The sequence below is a fragment of the Anser brachyrhynchus genome, assembly GCF_964034855.1.
Source record: "Anser brachyrhynchus genome assembly, contig: SCAFFOLD_121, whole genome shotgun sequence".
Lineage (NCBI taxonomy): Eukaryota > Metazoa > Chordata > Aves > Anseriformes > Anatidae > Anser > Anser brachyrhynchus.
In genome coordinates this window covers 145,232-165,279 of record NW_027663658.1, presented here as the reverse complement: position 1 = coordinate 165,279, position 20,048 = coordinate 145,232, and the positions used below count along the sequence as shown (strand labels likewise).

General features: G+C 48.2%; 1 long non-coding RNA gene across 1 annotated transcript in view; it reads left to right on the top strand.

The window, feature by feature from the left end:
• Positions 1–12,897, top strand: part of LOC308187074 — a 46,119-nt gene extending 33,222 nt beyond the window's left edge. Inside the window, exon 3 of the long non-coding RNA XR_013944449.1 lies at positions 12,463–12,897. This is a non-coding gene — a long non-coding RNA (uncharacterized lncRNA). The remainder of the gene's footprint in view (positions 1–12,462) is intronic.
• The last annotated feature ends 7,151 nt before the right edge of the window (positions 12,898–20,048 follow it).

The following is a 20,048-nucleotide window of genomic DNA, read 5'->3' as shown; positions in this document are numbered from 1 at the left end:
GATTATTCCTGCTGTAATGCTGCCTAGGGCGAGTCGGGTTAGGGGGGCGGTGATTAGTGGGTTGTTTTCGTTTATTGATACTATTGGGGGGATTCGGGTTTGTCCAGCTTGGACTAGGATGGTTATGCGGATGCTGTAGGTTGCGGTGAATGCTGTGGCTATAAGGGTTAGGAGTAGGGCTCAAGTATTTAGGTATGATGTGTTTAAGCTTTCGATGATGAGGTCTTTTGAGTAGAATCCGGCTAGGAATGGGGTTCCTATCAGCGCCAGGTTTCCGATGGTTAGGCAGGAAGTAGTGACTGGGAGTATTTTCTGTAGGCCTCCTATCTTTCGGATATCTTGTTCTCCGTTTAGGTTGTGGATGATAGACCCTGAGCATAGGAATAGTATGGCTTTAAAGAAGGCATGGGTTGAGATGTGTAGGAAGGCTAGTTGTGGGAGGTTTAGTCCGATAGTGACTATTATTAGTCCTAGTTGGCTGGATGTTGAGAAAGCAATGATTTTTTTGATGTCATTTTGGGTTAGGGTGCATGTGGCAGCGAATAGGGTTGATAGAGCACCTAGGCATAGGCAGGCAGTTAGGGCTGTCTGGTTGGTGGCTAGCAGGGGGTGCATGCGGATGAGCAGGAAGATTCCGGCTACTACTATGGTACTGGAGTGCAGTAGGGCTGATACTGGGGTGGGGCCTTCTATTGCTGCGGGCAGTCATGGGTGGAGTCCAAATTGGGCGGATTTTCCTGCGGCTGCGAGGATTAATCCTATGAGGGGGAGGATTGGGGTTTGGTGGGGGTGTACGGCTTGTTGGATCTCTCAGGTGTTGAATGTTGAAGCTAGTCATGCTATGCTCAGGATCAGTCCGATGTCTCCGATTCGGTTGTAGATTACGGCTCGTAGGGCGGCGGTGTTGGCATCTGCTCGGCCTTGTCATCAGCCGATGAGAAGGAAGGACATGATTCGTACTCCTTCCCAGCCTACGAATAGGAGGAATATGTTGTTTGCGGTTGTTAGGAGGAGTATGGCGACTAGGAATGTCAGTAGGTAGGTGAAAAATTTTGTTACGTATGGCTCTGAGGCCATGTATCATATGGCGAATTGTAGGATTGATCATGTTACAAATAGGGCGATTGGAAGAAATGTTATTGAGTATTGGTCTATTTTTAGGCTCAGGGGGATTTTAAAGTTTATAATGAATTTTCACTCCCAGTGGCAGGTGACAGATTCTACTCCCGAGTAGATGAATGCGGTTGTAGGGGCTAGGCTAATTAGGAATGCGGTTTTAACAGCGCGGGTGGTGGCTTGTGGGGTGTTTTTAAAGTTTTTAAATAGAAATGGCAGGATGATTGGGGTTAGGAGGATTGTCAGCGTGAGTAGTGTGAGGGAGTTGATTAGTAGTGTGGGGTTCACTACTTTTACTTGGATTTGCACCAAGATGGGTGGTTCCTAAGACCAGTGGATTGCTGTTATCCTTTAAAAGTAAGGGGGCTGAGGTTTTAGGCTCAGATGTAAGAGTTAGCAGCTCTTGTTGGTTAAACCCTCCCCTCGGCAGGTAAGAAGGTTTGAACTTCTATTCTTAGAATCACAGTCTAATGTTTGGTTTAAACTATACTTGCATGAGGGGATTCCGGAGATCAGTTCGGGTTTGAGGATTAGGAGGAATATTGGGATAATGTGGAGTGTTATGAGCAGGTGTTCTCGCGTGGTTGAGTTTTGCATAGATGCGATGTGGGAGGGGATTGAGCCTCGTTGGGTCATTAGTAGTATGAATAAGGTGTAGGAGGCGGTTAGTAGGGTTGCGATTCCTGTTAGGATGATCGTGAAGGCAGATCAGTTGAATAAGGTGATTATAATGGTTAGCTCTGCTATGAGGTTTGTTGTTGGGGGTAAGGCTATGTTTGTTAGATTGGCCAGCAATCATCAGGTAGCTATGAGTGGTAGGAGAGGTTGTAGGCCTCGTGTGAGTAGTAGAATTTGGCTGTGCGTACGTTCATAGTTTGTGTTGGCTAGGCAGAATAGTATGGAGGAAGTTAGTCCATGGGAAATTATTAGGATCATTGCCCCTGAGAATGATCAGTGGGTTTGGATTATTCCTGCGGCGATAACTAGGCCTATGTGGCTAACGGATGAATAAGCGATTAGTGATTTTAGGTCTGTCTGTCGTAGGCAGATTGAGCTAGTCATTAGGGCGCCTCATAGGGCCAGGGTTAGGAAGGGGTAGTGCAGGAGGTTGGACAGTGGGCCCATAAATAGAGTGACTCGTATAATTCCGTATCCTCCTAGCTTTAGTAGTAGGGCGGCGAGGAGTATTGAGCCTGCAATGGGTGCTTCTACGTGGGCTTTTGGCAGTCAGAGGTGTAGGCCGTATAGTGGGGCTTTTACTATGAATGCTATGAGCAGTGCTAGACCTGATAGTATTCCTGTCCATGAGGTGGATAGGGTTGGGTGGGTTAGTTGTAGGGTTGGCAGGTGCAGGGTGCCAATTTTCACGTATAGGTGTATGATTGTGATTAGCAGGGGTAGAGAGCTTACTGGCGTGTAGAATAGCAGGTAGATGCCAGCGCTTAGGCGTTCTGGTTGGTTCCCCCATCGGGTGATTAAGATTAGGGTGGGAATGAGGGTTGCTTCAAATGAGATGTAAAATAGTGCTAGTTCTGTGGTGGAAAAGGCTAGTAGGATGAATGGCTGGACTGCGACTAAGGTTGAGATAAAGATTCGTTTGCGTTGTAGGGGTTCTTGTTGCAGGTGGTTTTGGCTTGCTATGATTATGAGTGGGAGTAGTCAGCAGGATAGTACTAGGAGGGGGGATGAGATTTGGTCAATTCCTGTTCAGTTGGATAAAAATTTGTAGGGGTAGTAGGTTGGGATTAATCACTGTAGGCTTAGGGCAGCGATTAGGAGGCTGTATAAGGTGGTGTTAGTCCATAGAAATTTTGGTGGAGACAGCAGGGCTGTTGGAAGAAGTATGATTGTGGGTAGGATGATTTTTAGCATTGCAGGAGGTTTAGGTTGTGTAGATGGTCGGAGCCATGTGTGCGGGTGGAGGCTACTAGGATGGCCAGGCCTGTGCCCGCCTCACACGCTGAGAAGGTTAGCATGAGAATTGGTACCATGGTGAATGAGGAGACTTGGTTTTCGATGGATCATATTGATAGGCCTACGAATATCGATAATATTATGCTTTCAAGGCATAGTAGGGCGGATACTAGGTGGGTTCGGTGGAAGGCTAGTCCTAGTCCGCTGAAAATGAAGGCTGAGTAGAAGCTTAAATGTAGGGGCGACATAAAAAAGTTACAGGGTTGGCTGTAATCTGCTGGGTCGAAACCAGCTATCTTTTTGGTTAGACTAACTTTCTGTTATTCTGCTCATTCTAGGCCCCCTTGAATTCACTCGTAGGCCAGTCCGAGTGTTAGGAGAAGGAGGATCACTACAGTTCAGGTGAGGGTCATTAGGGGGGATTGGAGTTGGACGGCTCATGGCAGGGGGAGTAGGAGGGCGATTTCTAGGTCGAATAGGACGAACAGGATGGCTACTGAGGAAGAATCGGACTGAGAATGGTAATCGAGCAGATCCAAGTGGGTCGAATCCACATTCGTACGGTGAGAGTTTCTCTGAGTCGGGGTTTATTTGGGCGAGTCAGAAGTTTAATGCGGTTAGGGCGGCGCTTAGGATTGATGATAGGGCGAATATGAACATGAGTGCGTTCATTGCTCTCCTCTGGGTTTATACCAGATTCTAGAGATTGGAAGTCAATTGTAATTAATATACTAGAAGAGCAAGATCCTCATCAGTAGATGGTTATGTAGAGGAATAGTCAGATGACGTCTACGAAGTGTCAGTATCAGGCTGCTGCCTCGAATCCGAAGTGGTGGTCTGATGTAAAGTGGAACTTGATCAGTCGGAAGAGGCAGACGGTCAGGAAGGAGGATCCGATGATTACGTGGAGTCCGTGGAATCCAGTGGCAATGAAGAAGGTAGATCCGTAGACGCTATCGGCGATTGAGAATGGGGCTTCGTGGTATTCTATTGCTTGTAGGGCTGTGAAGTAGAATCCCAGGAGGATCGTTAGGGTTAGGGCGTGGATGGCGTGTTTTCGGTTTCCTTCTGTGATGCTGTGATGGGCTCACGTTACGGTAACGCCTGAGGCTAGTAGGATGGCTGTGTTTAGTAGGGGGACTTCTATCGGGTTGAGTGGTTTAATTCCTGTTGGGGGTCATTGGCCTCCTAGTTCTGGGGTTGGGGCCAGGCTCGAGTGGAAGAACGCTCAGAAGAACCCTAAGAAGAAGAATGCTTCGGATGTGATGAAAAGGATTATGCCGTATCGTAGGCCTTTTTGGACTGTGGGAGTGTGATGGCCTTGGAAGGTGCTTTCTCGTACAATGTCTCGTCATCATTGGAGTATTACTAGGAGTATTGAGATGAGGCCTAGGGTTAGTAGTATGGATGAGTTGTAGTGGAATCACATGATTAATCCTGAGGTTGTGAGTAGGGCGGCGGCTGCCCCGAAGATTGGTCAAGGGCTTGGGTCAACTATGTGGTATGAGTGTGCTTGGTGTGCCATTAGATGTTTTCTTGTAAGTATAGGCTTAGAAGGAGCACGAAGACGTAGGCCTGGATTATGGCTACTGCTACTTCTAGGATGGTTAGGAGTAGTAGGATGATTATTGTTAGGATGGATACTGCAGGAAGGGTGGGTATTAATGCAATGGAGGCTGTAGAGATGAGTTGGATGAGTAAGTGTCCTGCTGTAAGGTTGGCTGTAAGGCGGACTCCGAGGGCTAGGGGGCGGATTAGTAGGCTGGTTGTTTCGATCAGGATTAGTGCGGGGATTAGGGGTGTAGGGGTACCTTCGGGTAATAGGTGGGCTAAAGAGGCTGATGGTTGGTTTCGTAGGCCTGTTAGTAGTGTGGCGAGCCATAGTGGGAAGGCTAGGGCTATGTTCATAGATAGTTGGGTGGTTGGGGTGAATGTATATGGAAGGAGGCCTAGAAGGTTGATTGTAAGAAGTATGATTATTAGGGATGTAAATATTATGGCTCATTTGTGGCCATTTTTGTTGAGTGGGACTATTAGTTGTTTTGTGATTAGGTGAAGGAGTCATGTTTGGATAGTAGAAAGGCGGTTGTTGATTCATCGGTTGTTTGGGGACGGGAATAGTAGGGCTGGGAAGAGTAGGGATAGTAGGATTAAGGGGATGCCGAATAGATTGGGGCTGGAAAATTGGTCAAAGAAGCTTAGGTTCATGGTCAGGATCATGGTGTGGGTTTGGTAGTGAGGGAGGTCTTATTTGATGGGGGGTTGGTTGTGGTGAAGGCTAGTAGTTTTGGTTGGATGAGGAGTGCTAGGGTTAATCAGGTTATAATTATGATTGAAAATCATGGTGCGGGGTTAAGCTGTGGCATATCATTAAGGAGGGGGAAGTCCCTCTTTGGCTAGCTTAAAAGGCGAGTGCTGTTGCATAGCTTCTTAATGATTAGGATGATGATAGAAGGGACGATCAGGCCTCGAAATGTGGGAGTGGGGTTGATTCTACTACAATGGGTATGTAGCTGTGATTAGCCCCGCAAATTTCTGAGCATTGTCCGTAAAAATTCCCAGGCCGGGTGGTAATGAATGAAGTTTGGTTTAGTCGGCCTGGGATTGCGTCTGTTTTAACTCCGAGCGTTGGGACTGCTCAGGAGTGGAGTACGTCTCCTGCAGTAATGATCACGCGGATGGGGGATTCTATTGGGATAACTACGCGGTGGTCAACTTCTAGCAGTCGGAAGTGGCCGTTGGGTAAGTCTGGGGTGGGCACTATGTAGGAGTCGAATGATAGGTCTTTGAAGTCTGTGTATTCGTAGCTTCAGTATCATTGGTGGCCGATGGCTTTTAGGGTGAGGTCTGGTTCATCGATTTTGTCCATTATGTAGAGGATTTGTAGGGATGGGAGGGCGAGGAGTACCAGGACGATAGCAGGTAGGATTGTCCAGATCAGCTCTACTTCTTGGGCGTCTACAGCATTGGACGAGAGTTTTTCTGTTAGTATGTGGGCTAAAAGGTAGAGAACTAGGCTGCAGATAGCTAGGGCAACGATTAGGGCGTGGTCGTGGAATTCAACGAGTTCTTCTATGATGGGTGATGAGGCGTCTTGGAATCCTAGTTGGGAGTGGTTGGCCACATGAGATGTACAGGATTTTTACCTGTGATTTAGTCTTGACAAGGCTATGTAATTGGTTTACTAACGTCTCATAAGAAAGAAGCATGAGCGGTGAATGCAGTTGGCTTGAAACCAGCATGTGAGGGTTCGATTCCTTCCTTTCTTGTACTTGGACGAAGGCCGGTTCCTCGAAAGTATGGTATGGGGGAGGGCAGCCGTGGATTCATTCAACGTTTGTGGTAGTTAGTTCTGGTTGTAGGACTTTTCGTTTGGCCGAAAAGGCTTCTCAGATGATGAATATTAGTATGATTACGGCTACTATTGAGATTAGGGAGCCGATGGAGGAAATGGTGTTTCATAGTGTGTAGGCGTCGGGATAGTCCGAGTATCGTCGGGGTATTCCTGCTAGGCCTAGGAAGTGCTGGGGGAAGAACGTTAGGTTTACTCCTGTAAATATTACCCCGAAGTGGGCTTTTGCTCATGTTTGGTGTAGGGTAAACCCAGTGAGTAGTGGGAATCAGTGAGTAAATCCTGCTAGAATGGCAAAGACGGCGCCTATGGATAGGACGTAGTGGAAGTGGGCAACTACGTAGTACGTGTCGTGCAGGGCGATGTCTAGGGAAGAGTTTGCAAGAACGATTCCTGTTAATCCTCCGATGGTAAATAGGAAGATAAATCCTAGAGCTCATAGTATTGGGGGGGTCTCATTTGATTGTTCCTCCGTGCAGGGTGGCTAGTCAGCTAAATACTTTGATTCCGGTAGGGATGGCAATGATTATAGTGGCTGATGTAAAGTAGGCTCGGGTATCAACGTCTATTCCTACTGTAAACATGTGGTGAGCTCAGACGATGAATCCTAGGAAGCCGATGGATAGTATGGCTCAGACTATTCCCATGTAGCCGAAGGGCTCCTTTTTGCCTGAGTAGTACGTGACTACGTGTGAGATGATTCCAAACCCCGGTAGGATCAGAATATAGACTTCTGGGTGTCCGAAGAATCAGAATAGGTGTTGGTACAGGATTGGGTCTCCTCCTCCAGCGGGGTCGAAGAATGTGGTGTTTAGGTTTTGATCAGTTAGTAATATTGTAATACCGGCGGCGAGTACGGGGAGTGATAGAAGGAGTAGGATGGCGGTAATTAGTACGGATCAGACAAATAGTGGGGTTTGGTATTGTGAGAGTGCGGGGGGTTTTATGTTGATGGCTGTGGTGATAAAGTTGATGGCCCCAAGGATGGAGGAGATACCGGCTAAGTGGAGTGAGAAGATAGCCAGGTCTACTGAAGCTCCGGCGTGGGCAAGGTTACCTGCTAGGGGAGGGTAGACAGTTCAGCCTGTGCCGGCGCCAGCTTCTACAGTGGATGAGGCTAGTAGGAGGAGGAATGATGGGGGGAGGAGTCAAAAGCTTATGTTGTTTATTCGCGGGAATGCTATGTCGGGGGCACCGATTATGAGGGGGACTAATCAGTTGCCGAATCCTCCGATCATGATGGGTATGACTATAAAGAAGATTATTACAAAGGCGTGAGCGGTAACGATTACATTGTAAATTTGGTCGTCGCCTAGGAGAGTTCCTGGTTGTCCTAGTTCTGCGCGGATTAATAGGCTGAGTGCGGTGCCGACTATTCCTGCTCATGCCCCGAAGATGAGGTACAGGGTGCCAATATCCTTATGGTTAGTGGAAAATAGTCATCGGTTGATGAAGGTGACGGGTAAGATGGCTGAGTGTTGAAGCGTTAGGCTGTAGTCCTTTTTACAGAGGTTTAATTCCTCTTCTTATCGGCTCTGTAGTGAAATTCATGTTGAGTTGCAAGCTCATCGATGCGCACTAGGGTGCGTCAGGGTCTTTGTAGGCAGAAGCCAATTGGTTTAGGCATTTAGCTGTTAACTAGAGTTTTGTGGGATCGAAGCCCATCTGTCTAGGGAGGCTTTAGCTTAATTAAAGCGTCTGACTTGCATTCAGAAGATACAGGTTAATATTCTGTAAGTCTTAATGTGCAGAAACTAAGAGGGTTTAACTCTTATTTAAGGCTTTGAAGGCCTTCGGTTTGGGGTGTTATCCTAAGTTTCTAGACAATGGCATGTATTATTGGGGACAGGGGAAGTAAGAGGATTGATAGTGAGGCAAGGACCGCAGTAGGTGTGCTTGGGGCTTTGCTAGTGTATCATTGTTTTATGTGGTTAGAGGAGTTGGGGGGAAGGGTAATTGTTGAGTGGTATGCGAGGCGTAGGTAGAAGAAGAGGCTGAGCAGTGATAGCATGGCAATTGCCATGGCTGCTGGTGTTATTTCCTGTTTAGTTAGTTCTTGGATGATAAGTCACTTTGGTATAAAGCCTGTTAATGGGGGGAGGCCTGCTAGGGATAAAAGTACTAGTATTAGGGTGGCGTTTAGCACTGGGGTTTTTGTTCATGAGGTTGTGATCATGGATAGGTTAAGGGCTTTGATTTTGTTAAGGGCTAGGAATACGGCTGATGTTATGATTGTGTATAGGTAGAAGGTAAGTAAGGCCAATTTGGGGCTGTAAACTAGGATGATGGCGATTCAGCCTAAGTGGGAGATGGACGAGAAGGCTAGGATTTTGCGTGTTTGTGTTTGGTTCAGTCCTATTCAGCCTCCTAGTGCTGTTGAGGCTAGGGCCATGGCGGTGAGTAGAGCTGGGTCGAGGGATTTGGATGTTAGTAGGAGCAGGGTTAGTGGGGGGAATTTTATGAGGGTCGAGAGTAGCAGGGCTGTTATTAGTGGCGATCCTTGTAGTACTTCTGGGAATCAGAAGTGAAATGGCACTAGGCCCAGTTTAATAGCGATTGCTGCTGTCAGTAGTAGACAGGAGGTTGGGTGGTTTATTTGTGTGATGTCTCATTGGCCGGTGACTCAGGCATTGGTTATGCTAGAGAATAGGACCAGGGCGGAAGCAGCTGCTTGGGTTAGGAAGTATTTCGTTGCGGCTTCTACTGCTCGTGGGTGGTGGGATTTGGCAATTAGGGGAATGATGGCTAGTGTGTTGATCTCCAGTCCTGTCCAGGCCAGAACTCAGTGGTTGCTGGAAATTGTGATTGTGGTGCCCAAGATGAGGCTGAAGGTTATGATTGGGGTCGCGTAAGGGTTCATTAGTAGAGGAGGGGGTTAAACCATCATTTTCGGGGTATGGGCCCGATAGCTTGATTAGCTGACTCTACTAGAAAATAATATAAGGGAAGTATGGAGAATTTTGATTTCTCTTGTGTGGGTTCAATTCCTACTTTTCTAAGGTCAACAGGAAATGAGAGGGCTGTTATACCTCTATGTTCACTTTATCATAGTGACCCTTTGTAGTTCAGGCACATTTCCTTACGTAAGGAGGTAGGCCTGCATAGCAGATAGGTATGCTGATGTGTCAGAGGCACAGAGCTAGTGTGAGGGGTAGGAAGTTTTTTCATAGTAGGTGCATTAGTTGGTCATATCGGAATCGTGGGTATGAAGCTCGGACCCATAAGAAACCAGAAGATAGTAGGAGGACTTTTGTGGCTAGGATGACGGGGAATAGTTCTGTGGGTGGCCCTAGGGCGCTTGGGTTTAGGAATATGATGGCTGTAAGTGTATTTATTAGCATAATGTTCGCATATTCAGCTAGGAAGAATAAGGCGAAGGGTCCTGCGGCGTATTCAACGTTAAACCCTGAGACTAGCTCAGATTCACCCTCTGTGAGGTCAAAAGGAGCTCGGTTTGTCTCTGCTAGGGTGGATACGTATCATATTATTGCTAGGGGTCATGAGGAGAAAATGAAGTATAGAGGCTCCTGTGCGACGGCAAAGGAGCTGAGTGTGTAGCTTCCGCTTAGTATGATTATTGATAGCAGGATTATGGCCAGTGTCACTTCGTATGAAATGGTCTGTGCTACTGCCCGTAGGGCTCCGATTAGTGCGTATTTTGAGTTCGAGGCTCAGCCTGATCATAGGACTGAGTAGACGGCTAGGCTTGACATGGCTATTAGGAAGAGAACTCCGAGGTTTAGATCTGCTAGGGGAAATGGGAGTGGTAGTGGTGCTCAAGTGGTGAGGGCTAGGACAAGGGCTAGTATTGGTATCAGAATGAATAGAAGTGGGGAAGAGGTAGAGGGTCGGATGGGCTCTTTGGTAAATAGTTTCAGTCCGTCCGCAAATGGTTGAAGTAGGCCAAAAGGCCCGACAACGTTAGGGCCTTTGCGGGATTGTATGTAGCTTAGGATTTTCCGTTCTACTAGGGTTAGGAAGGCTACGGCAATCAGGATTGGGATGATGTATAGGAGGGATATAATGAGGCAGCTTAGTGTTGTTATTTGAATCATGGGTGAAGCTAGGGAGAGGATTTGAACCTCTGGGGAAAGGGCTTAAGCCTTCTGCACTTGCCGGGCTCTGCCACTCTAGCTGGTCCTTTTCTAGGATTGAAAGTGGTGGGGGAAGGCCCTCTTCACGGTTTAGTTGGTTTCACTGCTTAGAGGGGGGGGGCGTGCTTGTGGTATTGGCCCCACTTTCCCGGTCCTTTCGTACTGGGGAGATAGAACTGTCGTACTGTCATAGATAGAAACCGACCTGGATTGCTCCGGTCTGAACTCAGATCACGTAGGACTGTTAATCGTTGAACAAACGAACCCTTAATAGCGGCTGCACCATTAGGATGTCCTGATCCAACATCGAGGTCGTAAACCCCCCTGTCGATATGGGCTCTTGAGGGGGATTGCGCTGTTATCCCTGGGGTAGCTTGGTCCATTAATCAATTATATTGGGTCTGGTCACTGTTAGCACTTTGAGGGGTAGCTCTAGGTAAAGAGGTATGGTCTTGTTTTTGGAGGATTTGTTCTCCTCCAAGGTCGCCCCAACCGAAAAATATCGACCAGGCTCTGCGATGGTAGTGGCCCCAGTGGGGTTGATTGAGGATTCGCGGTGGTCGTTGATTTTTAAGTTCCACAGGGTCTTCTCGTCTTATGTTCACATCCCCGCTTTTGCCCTGGGGATGCACTGCAGTGAGTCCAGAGAGTGCACTGGCACCACTGGGGATGAACTGCAGTGAGTCCAGAGAGTGCACTGGCACCACTCAGGGTGCAGTGCAGTAAGTCCAGAGACTTCACTGGCACCACTGGGAATGCAGTGCAGTGAGTGCAGAGAGTGCACTGGCACCACTGGGGATGCAGTGCAGTGAGTCCAGAGAGTGCACTGGCACCACTGGGGATGCACTGCAGTGAGTCCAGAGAGTGCACTGGCACCACTGGGGATGCAGTGCAGTGAGTCCAGAGAGTGCACTGGCACCACTGGGGATGCAGTGCAGTGAGTCCAGAGAGTGCACTGGCACCACCGGGGATGCACTGCAGTGAGTCCAGAGAGTGCACTGGCATCACTGGGGATGCACTACAGTGAGTCCAGAGATTGTACCATCACCACTGGGGATGCAGTGCAGTGAGTCCAGAGAGTGCACTGGCACCACCGGGGATGCACTTCAGTGAGTCCAGAGAGTGCACTGGCACCACTGGGGATGCAGTCCAGTGAGTCCAGTGAGTGCACTGGCACCACTGGGGATGCTGTGCAGTGAGTGCAGAGAGTGCACTGGCACCACCGGGGATTCACTGTAGTGAGTCCAGAGAGTGCTCTGGCACCACCTGTGATGCAGTACAGTGAGTCCAGTGAGTGCACTGGCACCACTGGGGATGCAGTGCTGTGACTCCGGAGAGCGCACTGGCACCACTGGGGATTCAGTGCAGTCAGTCCAGTGAGTGCACTGACACCACTGGGGATGCACTTCAGTGAGTCCAGAGAGTGCACTGGCACCACTGGCGATGCACTGCAGTGAGTCCAGAGACTGCACTGTAACCACTGGGGATGCACTGCAGTGAGTCCAGAGAGTGCACTGGCACCACTGGGGATGCCGTGCAGTGAGTCCAGAGACTGCACTGGCACCACTGGGGATGCAGTGCAGTGAGTCCAGAGACTGCACTGGCACCACTGGGGATGCACTGCAGTGAGTCCAGAGACTGCACTGGCACCACTGGGGCTGCACTGCAGTGAGTCCAGAGAGTGCACTGGCACCACTGGGGATGCAGTGCAGTGAGTCCAGAGAGTGCACTGGCACCACTGGGGATGCAGTCCAGTGAGTCCAGAGAGTGCACTGGCACCACTGGGGATGCACTTCAGTGAGTTCAGAGAGTGCACTTGCACCACTGGGGATGGGTTTCAAGCCAACTGCATTAACCGCTCATGCTTCTTTCTTATGAGACGTTAGTAAACCAATTACATAGCCTTGTCAAGACTAAATCACAGGTAAAAATCCTGTACATCTCATGTGGCCAACCACTCCCAACTAGGATTCCAAGAACCAGGAGGTTCGGTGAAAATAGGGCTAGTGCTATTAGAGGGGTGATTATTAGGGTAAGCCCTAAGCTGTCTTTAATGGAGAAGTATGGGTGGAATGGGATTTTGTCGCAGTCTGATACGATTCCTAGTGGGTTATTTGAGCCTGATTCGTGTAGGAAGGTTAGGTGGACTAGGGTGATTCCTGCAATTAGGAAGGGCAGTAGGAAGTGGATGGCGAAGAATCGGGTTAAGGTTGGATTGTCTACTGAGAATCCTCCTCAGGCTCATTCTACTAGAGTTTGCCCAATGTACGGGATGGCTGAGAATAGGTTGGTGATTACGGTGGCCCCTCAGAATGACATTTGTCCTCATGGTAGGACATACCCTACGAAGGCAGTTGCTATTAGGGTGAGTAGGAGGATTACTCCTGTGTTTCAGGTTTCTTTGTATAGGTAGGAGCCGTAGTAGAGGCCTCGTCCGATGTGTAAGTAGATGCAGATAAAGAAGAGCGAAGCACCATTGGCGTGGAGGTTGCGGATGAGCCATCCGTACTGGACGTCTCGGCATGTGTGAGCTACTGAGGAGAAGGCGAGTGAAGTGTCTGCGGTGTAGTGTATGGCTAGTAGCAGGCCTGTTAGGATTTGTGTGGCTAAGCAGATGGCTAGAAGGGAGCCGAAGTTTCATCAGGCAGAGATGTTGGAGGGGGCAGGTAGGTCGATTAGGGAGTTGTTGATTATTTTTAGTAGGGGATGGGATTTGCGGATGTTAGGGGCCATTAGTGAGTCTGTGTGTTATTAGGATTATTACCAGGATGGAGAGGGCGAAGGATCCTAGGTAGGCCTTAATTAGCCCTGTGTGTATTGAGGTTGCGGCTTTGCTTGCGGCTTCTTGTAGTTCAGCAAGGCCCTCTGGCCCTATTTTTTTGAGTCAGGAGAGGTCGATCAAGTGTAGGGCAATGTTTTGTCCCTTTTCTAGTAGGTTTTTGGAGAAGAATCGGTGTACTAGGGGGTTGAAGTACCCTAATGCAGAGGAGAAGTTTATGAGGGGGGTTGGTTTGGGGTGAGTGAGGGTGTGTGTTATGTTCGATAGTTCTAGGGCTAGGATGATTCCTAGGATTGTTATGAGGATGGCAGCAGTTTTGGTGATAAGGGGTATGGTTATTGGGGGGGTTTTGGTTGGTGTGATGAAAGAGGTAATGATTATTCCTGCTGTAATGCTGCCTAGGGCGAGTCGGGTTAGGGGGGCGGTGATTAGTGGGTTGTTTTCGTTTATTGATACTATTGGGGGGATTCGGGTTTGTCCAGCTTGGACTAGGATGGTTATGCGGATGCTGTAGGTTGCGGTGAATGCTGTGGCTATAAGGGTTAGGAGTAGGGCTCAAGTATTTAGGTATGATGTGTTTAAGCTTTCGATGATGAGGTCTTTTGAGTAGAATCCGGCTAGGAATGGGGTTCCTATCAGCGCCAGGTTTCCGATGGTTAGGCAGGAAGTAGTGACTGGGAGTATTTTCTGTAGGCCTCCTATCTTTCGGATATCTTGTTCTCCGTTTAGGTTGTGGATGATAGACCCTGAGCATAGGAATAGTATGGCTTTAAAGAAGGCATGGGTTGAGATGTGTAGGAAGGCTAGTTGTGGGAGGTTTAGTCCGATAGTGACTATTATTAGTCCTAGTTGGCTGGATGTTGAGAAAGCAATGATTTTTTTGATGTCATTTTGGGTTAGGGCGCATGTGGCAGCGAATAGGGTTGATAGAGCACCTAGGCATAGGCAGGCAGTTAGGGCTGTCTGGTTGGTGGCTAGCAGGGGGTGCATGCGGATGAGCAGGAAGATTCCGGCTACTACTATGGTACTGGAGTGCAGTAGGGCTGATACTGGGGTGGGGCCTTCTATTGCTGCGGGCAGTCATGGGTGGAGTCCAAATTGGGCGGATTTTCCTGCGGCTGCGAGGATTAATCCTATGAGGGGGAGGATTGGGGTTTGGTGGGGGTGTACGGCTTGTTGGATCTCTCAGGTGTTGAATGTTGAAGCTAGTCATGCTATGCTCAGGATCAGTCCGATGTCTCCGATTCGGTTGTAGATTACGGCTTGTAGGGCGGCGGTGTTGGCATCTGCTCGGCCTTGTCATCAGCCGATGAGAAGGAAGGACATGATTCGTACTCCTTCCCAGCCTACGAATAGGAGGAATATGTTGTTTGCGGTTGTTAGGAGGAGTATGGCGACTAGGAATGTCAGTAGGTAGGTGAAAAATTTTGTTACGTATGGCTCTGAGGCCATGTATCATATGGCGAATTGTAGGATTGATCATGTTACAAATAGGGCGATTGGAAGAAATGTTATTGAGTATTGGTCTATTTTTAGGCTCAGGGGGATTTTAAAGTTTATAATGAATTTTCACTCCCAGTGGCAGGTGACAGATTCTACTCCCGAGTAGATGAATGCGGTTGTAGGGGCTAGGCTAATTAGGAATGCGGTTTTAACAGCGCGGGTGGTGGCTTGTGGGGTGTTTTTAAAGTTTTTAAATAGAAATGGCAGGATGATTGGGGTTAGGAGGATTGTCAGCGTGAGTAGTGTGAGGGAGTTGATTAGTAGTGTGGGGTTCACTACTTTTACTTGGATTTGCACCAAGATGGGTGGTTCCTAAGACCAGTGGATTGCTGTTATCCTTTAAAAGTAAGGGGGCTGAGGTTTTAGGCTCAGATGTAAGAGTTAGCAGCTCTTGTTGGTTAAACCCTCCCCTCGGCAGGTAAGAAGGTTTGAACTTCTATTCTTAGAATCACAGTCTAATGTTTGGTTTAAACTATACTTGCATGAGGGGATTCCGGAGATCAGTTCGGGTTTGAGGATTAGGAGGAATATTGGGATAATGTGGAGTGTTATGAGCAGGTGTTCTCGCGTGGTTGAGTTTTGCATAGATGCGATGTGGGAGGGGATTGAGCCTCGTTGGGTCATTAGTAGTATGAATAAGGTGTAGGAGGCGGTTAGTAGGGTTGCGATTCCTGTTAGGATGATCGTGAAGGCAGATCAGTTGAATAAGGTGATTATAATGGTTAGCTCTGCTATGAGGTTTGTTGTTGGGGGTAAGGCTATGTTTGTTAGATTGGCCAGCAATCATCAGGTAGCTATGAGTGGTAGGAGAGGTTGTAGGCCTCGTGTGAGTAGTAGAATTTGGCTGTGCGTACGTTCATAGTTTGTGTTGGCTAGGCAGAATAGTATGGAGGAAGTTAGTCCATGGGAAATTATTAGGATCATTGCCCCTGAGAATGATCAGTGGGTTTGGATTATTCCTGCGGCGATAACTAGGCCTATGTGGCTAACGGATGAATAAGCGATTAGTGATTTTAGGTCTGTCTGTCGTAGGCAGATTGAGCTAGTCATTAGGGCGCCTCATAGGGCCAGGGTTAGGAAGGGGTAGTGCAGGAGGTTGGACAGTGGGCCCATAAATAGAGTGACTCGTATAATTCCGTATCCTCCTAGCTTTAGTAGTAGGGCGGCGAGGAGTATTGAGCCTGCGATGGGTGCTTCTACGTGGGCTTTTGGCAGTCAGAGGTGTAGGCCGTATAGTGGGGCTTTTACTATGAATGCTATGAGCAGTGCTAGACCTGATAGTATTCCTGTCCATGAGGTGGATAGGGTTGGGTGGGTTAGTTGTAGGGTTGGCAGGTGCAGGGTGCCAATTTTCACGTATAGGTGTATGATTGTGATTAGCAGGGGTAGAGAGCTTACTGGCGTGTAGAATAGCAGGTAGATGCCAGCGCTTAGGCGTTCTGGTTGGTTCCCCCATCGGGTGATTAAGATTAGGGTGGGAATGAGGGTTGCTTCAAATGAGATGTAAAATAGTGCTAGTTCTGTGGTGGAAAAGGCTAGTAGGATGAATGGCTGGACTGCGACTAAGGTTGAGATAAAGATTCGTTTGCGTTGTAGGGGTTCTTCTTGCAGGTGGTTTTGGCTTGCTATGATTATGAGTGGGAGTAGTCAGCAGGATAGTACTAGGAGGGGGGATGAGATTTGGTCAATTCCTGTTCAGTTGGATAAAAATTTGTAGGGGTAGTAGGTTGGGATTAATCACTGTAGGCTTAGGGCAGCGATTAGGAGGCTGTATAAGGTGGTGTTAGTCCATAGAAATTTTGGTGGAGACAGCAGGGCTGTTGGAAGAAGTATGATTGTGGGTAGGATGATTTTTAGCATTGCAGGAGGTTTAGGTTGTGTAGATGGTCGGAGCCATGTGTGCGGGTGGAGGCTACTAGGATGGCCAGGCCTGTGCCCGCCTCACACGCTGAGAAGGTTAGCATGAGAATTGGTACCATGGTGAATGAGGAGACTTGGTTTTCGATGGATCATATTGATAGGCCTACGAATATCGATAATATTATGCTTTCAAGGCATAGTAGGGCGGATACTAGGTGGGTTCGGTGGAAGGCTAGTCCTAGTCCGCTGAAAATGAAGGCTGAGTAGAAGCTTAAATGTAGGGGCGACATAAGAAAGTTACAGGGTTGGCTGTAATCTGCTGGGTCGAAACCAGCTATCTTTTTGGTTAGACTAACTTTCTGTTATTCTGCTCATTCTAGGCCCCCTTGAATTCACTCGTAGGCCAGTCCGAGTGTTAGGAGAAGGAGGATCACTACAGTTCAGGTGAGGGTCATTAGGGGGGATTGGAGTTGGACGGCTCATGGCAGGGGGAGTAGGAGGGCGATTTCTAGGTCGAATAGGACGAACAGGATGGCTACTGAGGAAGAATCGGACTGAGAATGGTAATCGAGCAGATCCAAGTGGGTCGAATCCACATTCGTACGGTGAGAGTTTCTCTGAGTCGGGGTTTATTTGGGCGAGTCAGAAGTTTAATGCGGTTAGGGCGGCGCTTAGGATTGATGATAGGGCGAATATGAACATGAGTGCGTTCATTGCTCTCCTCTGGGTTTATACCAGATTCTAGAGATTGGAAGTCAATTGTAATTAATATACTAGAAGAGCAAGATCCTCATCAGTAGATGGTTATGTAGAGGAATAGTCAGATGACGTCTACGAAGTGTCAGTATCAGGCTGCTGCCTCGAATCCGAAGTGGTGGTCTGATGTAAAGTGGAACTTGATCAGTCGGAAGAGGCAGACGGTCAGGAAGGAGGATCCGATGATTACGTGGAGTCCGTGGAATCCAGTGGCAACGAAGAAGGTAGATCCGTAGACGCTATCGGCGATTGAGAATGGGGCTTCGTGGTATTCTATTGCTTGTAGGGCTGTGAAGTAGAATCCCAGGAGGATCGTTAGGGTTAGGGCGTGGATGGCGTGTTTTCGGTTTCCTTCTGTGATGCTGTGATGGGCTCACGTTACGGTAACGCCTGAGGCTAGTAGGATGGCTGTGTTTAGTAGGGGGACTTCTATCGGGTTGAGTGGTTTAATTCCTGTTGGGGGTCATTGGCCTCCTAGTTCTGGGGTTGGGGCCAGGCTCGAGTGGAAGAACGCTCAGAAGAACCCTAAGAAGAAGAATGCTTCGGATGTGATGAAAAGGATTATGCCGTATCGTAGGCCTTTTTGGACTGTGGGAGTGTGATGGCCTTGGAAGGTGCTTTCTCGTACAATGTCTCGTCATCATTGGAGTATTACTAGGAGTATTGAGATGAGGCCTAGGGTTAGTAGTATGGATGAGTTGTAGTGGAATCACATGATTAATCCTGAGGTTGTGAGTAGGGCGGCGGCTGCCCCGAAGATTGGTCAAGGGCTTGGGTCAACTATGTGGTATGAGTGTGCTTGGTGTGCCATTAGATGTTTTCTTGTAAGTATAGGCTTAGAAGGAGCACGAAGACGTAGGCCTGGATTATGGCTACTGCTACTTCTAGGATGGTTAGGAGTAGTAGGATGATTATTGTTAGGATGGATACTGCAGGAAGGGTGGGTATTAATGCAATGGAGGCTGTAGAGATGAGTTGGATGAGTAAGTGTCCTGCTGTAAGGTTGGCTGTAAGGCGGACTCCGAGGGCTAGGGGGCGGATTAGTAGGCTAGTTGTTTCGATCAGGATTAGTGCGGGGATTAGGGGTGTAGGGGTACCTTCGGGTAATAGGTGGGCTAAAGAGGCTGATGGTTGGTTTCGTAGGCCTGTTAGTAGTGTGGCGAGCCATAGTGGGAAGGCTAGGGCTATGTTCATAGATAGTTGGGTGGTTGGGGTGAATGTATATGGAAGGAGGCCTAGAAGGTTGATTGTAAGAAGTATGATTATTAGGGATGTAAATATTATGGCTCATTTGTGGCCATTTTTGTTGAGTGGGACTATTAGTTGTTTTGTGATTAGGTGAAGGAGTCATGTTTGGATAGTAGAAAGGCGGTTGTTGATTCATCGGTTGTTTGGGGACGGGAATAGTAGGGCTGGGAAGAGTAGGGATAGTAGGATTAAGGGGATGCCGAATAGATTGGGGCTGGAAAATTGGTCAAAGAAGCTTAGGTTCATGGTCAGGATCATGGTGTGGGTTTGGTAGTGAGGGAGGTCTTATTTGATGGGGGGTTGGTTGTGGTGAAGGCTAGTAGTTTTGGTTGGATGAGGAGTGCTAGGGTTAATCAGGTTATAATTATGATTGAAAATCATGGTGCGGGGTTAAGCTGTGGCATATCATTAAGGAGGGGGAAGTCCCTCTTTGGCTAGCTTAAAAGGCTAGTGCTGTTGCATAGCTTCTTAATGATTAGGATGATGATAGAAGGGACGATCAGGCCTCGAAATGTGGGAGTGGGGTTGATTCTACTACAATGGGTATGTAGCTGTGATTAGCCCCACAAATTTCTGAGCATTGTCCGTAAAAAATCCCAGGCCGGGTGGTAATGAATGAAGTTTGGTTTAGTCGGCCTGGGATTGCGTCTGATTTAACTCCGAGCGTTGGGACTGCTCAGGAGTGGAGTACGTCTCCTGCAGTAATGATCACGCGGATGGGGGATTCTATTGGGATAACTACGCGGTGGTCAACTTCTAGCAGTCGGAAGTGGCCGTTGGGTAAGTCTGGGGTGGGCACTATGTAGGAGTCGAAGGATAGGTCTTTGAAGTCTGTGTATTCGTAGCTTCAGTATCATTGGTGGCCGATGGCTTTTAGGGTGAGGTCTGGTTCATCGATTTTGTCCATTATGTAGAGGATTTGTAGGGATGGGAGGGCGAGGAGTACCAGGACGATAGCAGGTAGGATTGTCCAGATCAGCTCTACTTCTTGGGCGTCTACAGCATTGGACGAGAGTTTTTCTGTTAGTATGTGGGCTAAAAGGTAGAGAACTAGGCTGCAGATAGCTAGGGCAACGATTAGGGCGTGGTCGTGGAATTCAACGAGTTCTTCTATGATGGGTGATGAGGCGTCTTGGAATCCTAGTTGGGAGTGGTTGGCCACATGAGATGTACAGGATTTTTACCTGTGATTTAGTCTTGACAAGGCTATGTAATTGGTTTACTAACGTCTCATAAGAAAGAAGCATGAGCGGTGAATGCAGTTGGCTTGAAACCAGCATGTGAGGGTTCGATTCCTTCCTTTCTTGTACTTGGACGAAGGCCGGTTCCTCGAAAGTATGGTATGGGGGAGGGCAGCCGTGGATTCATTCAACGTTTGTGGTAGTTAGTTCTGGTTGTAGGACTTTTCGTTTGGCCGAAAAGGCTT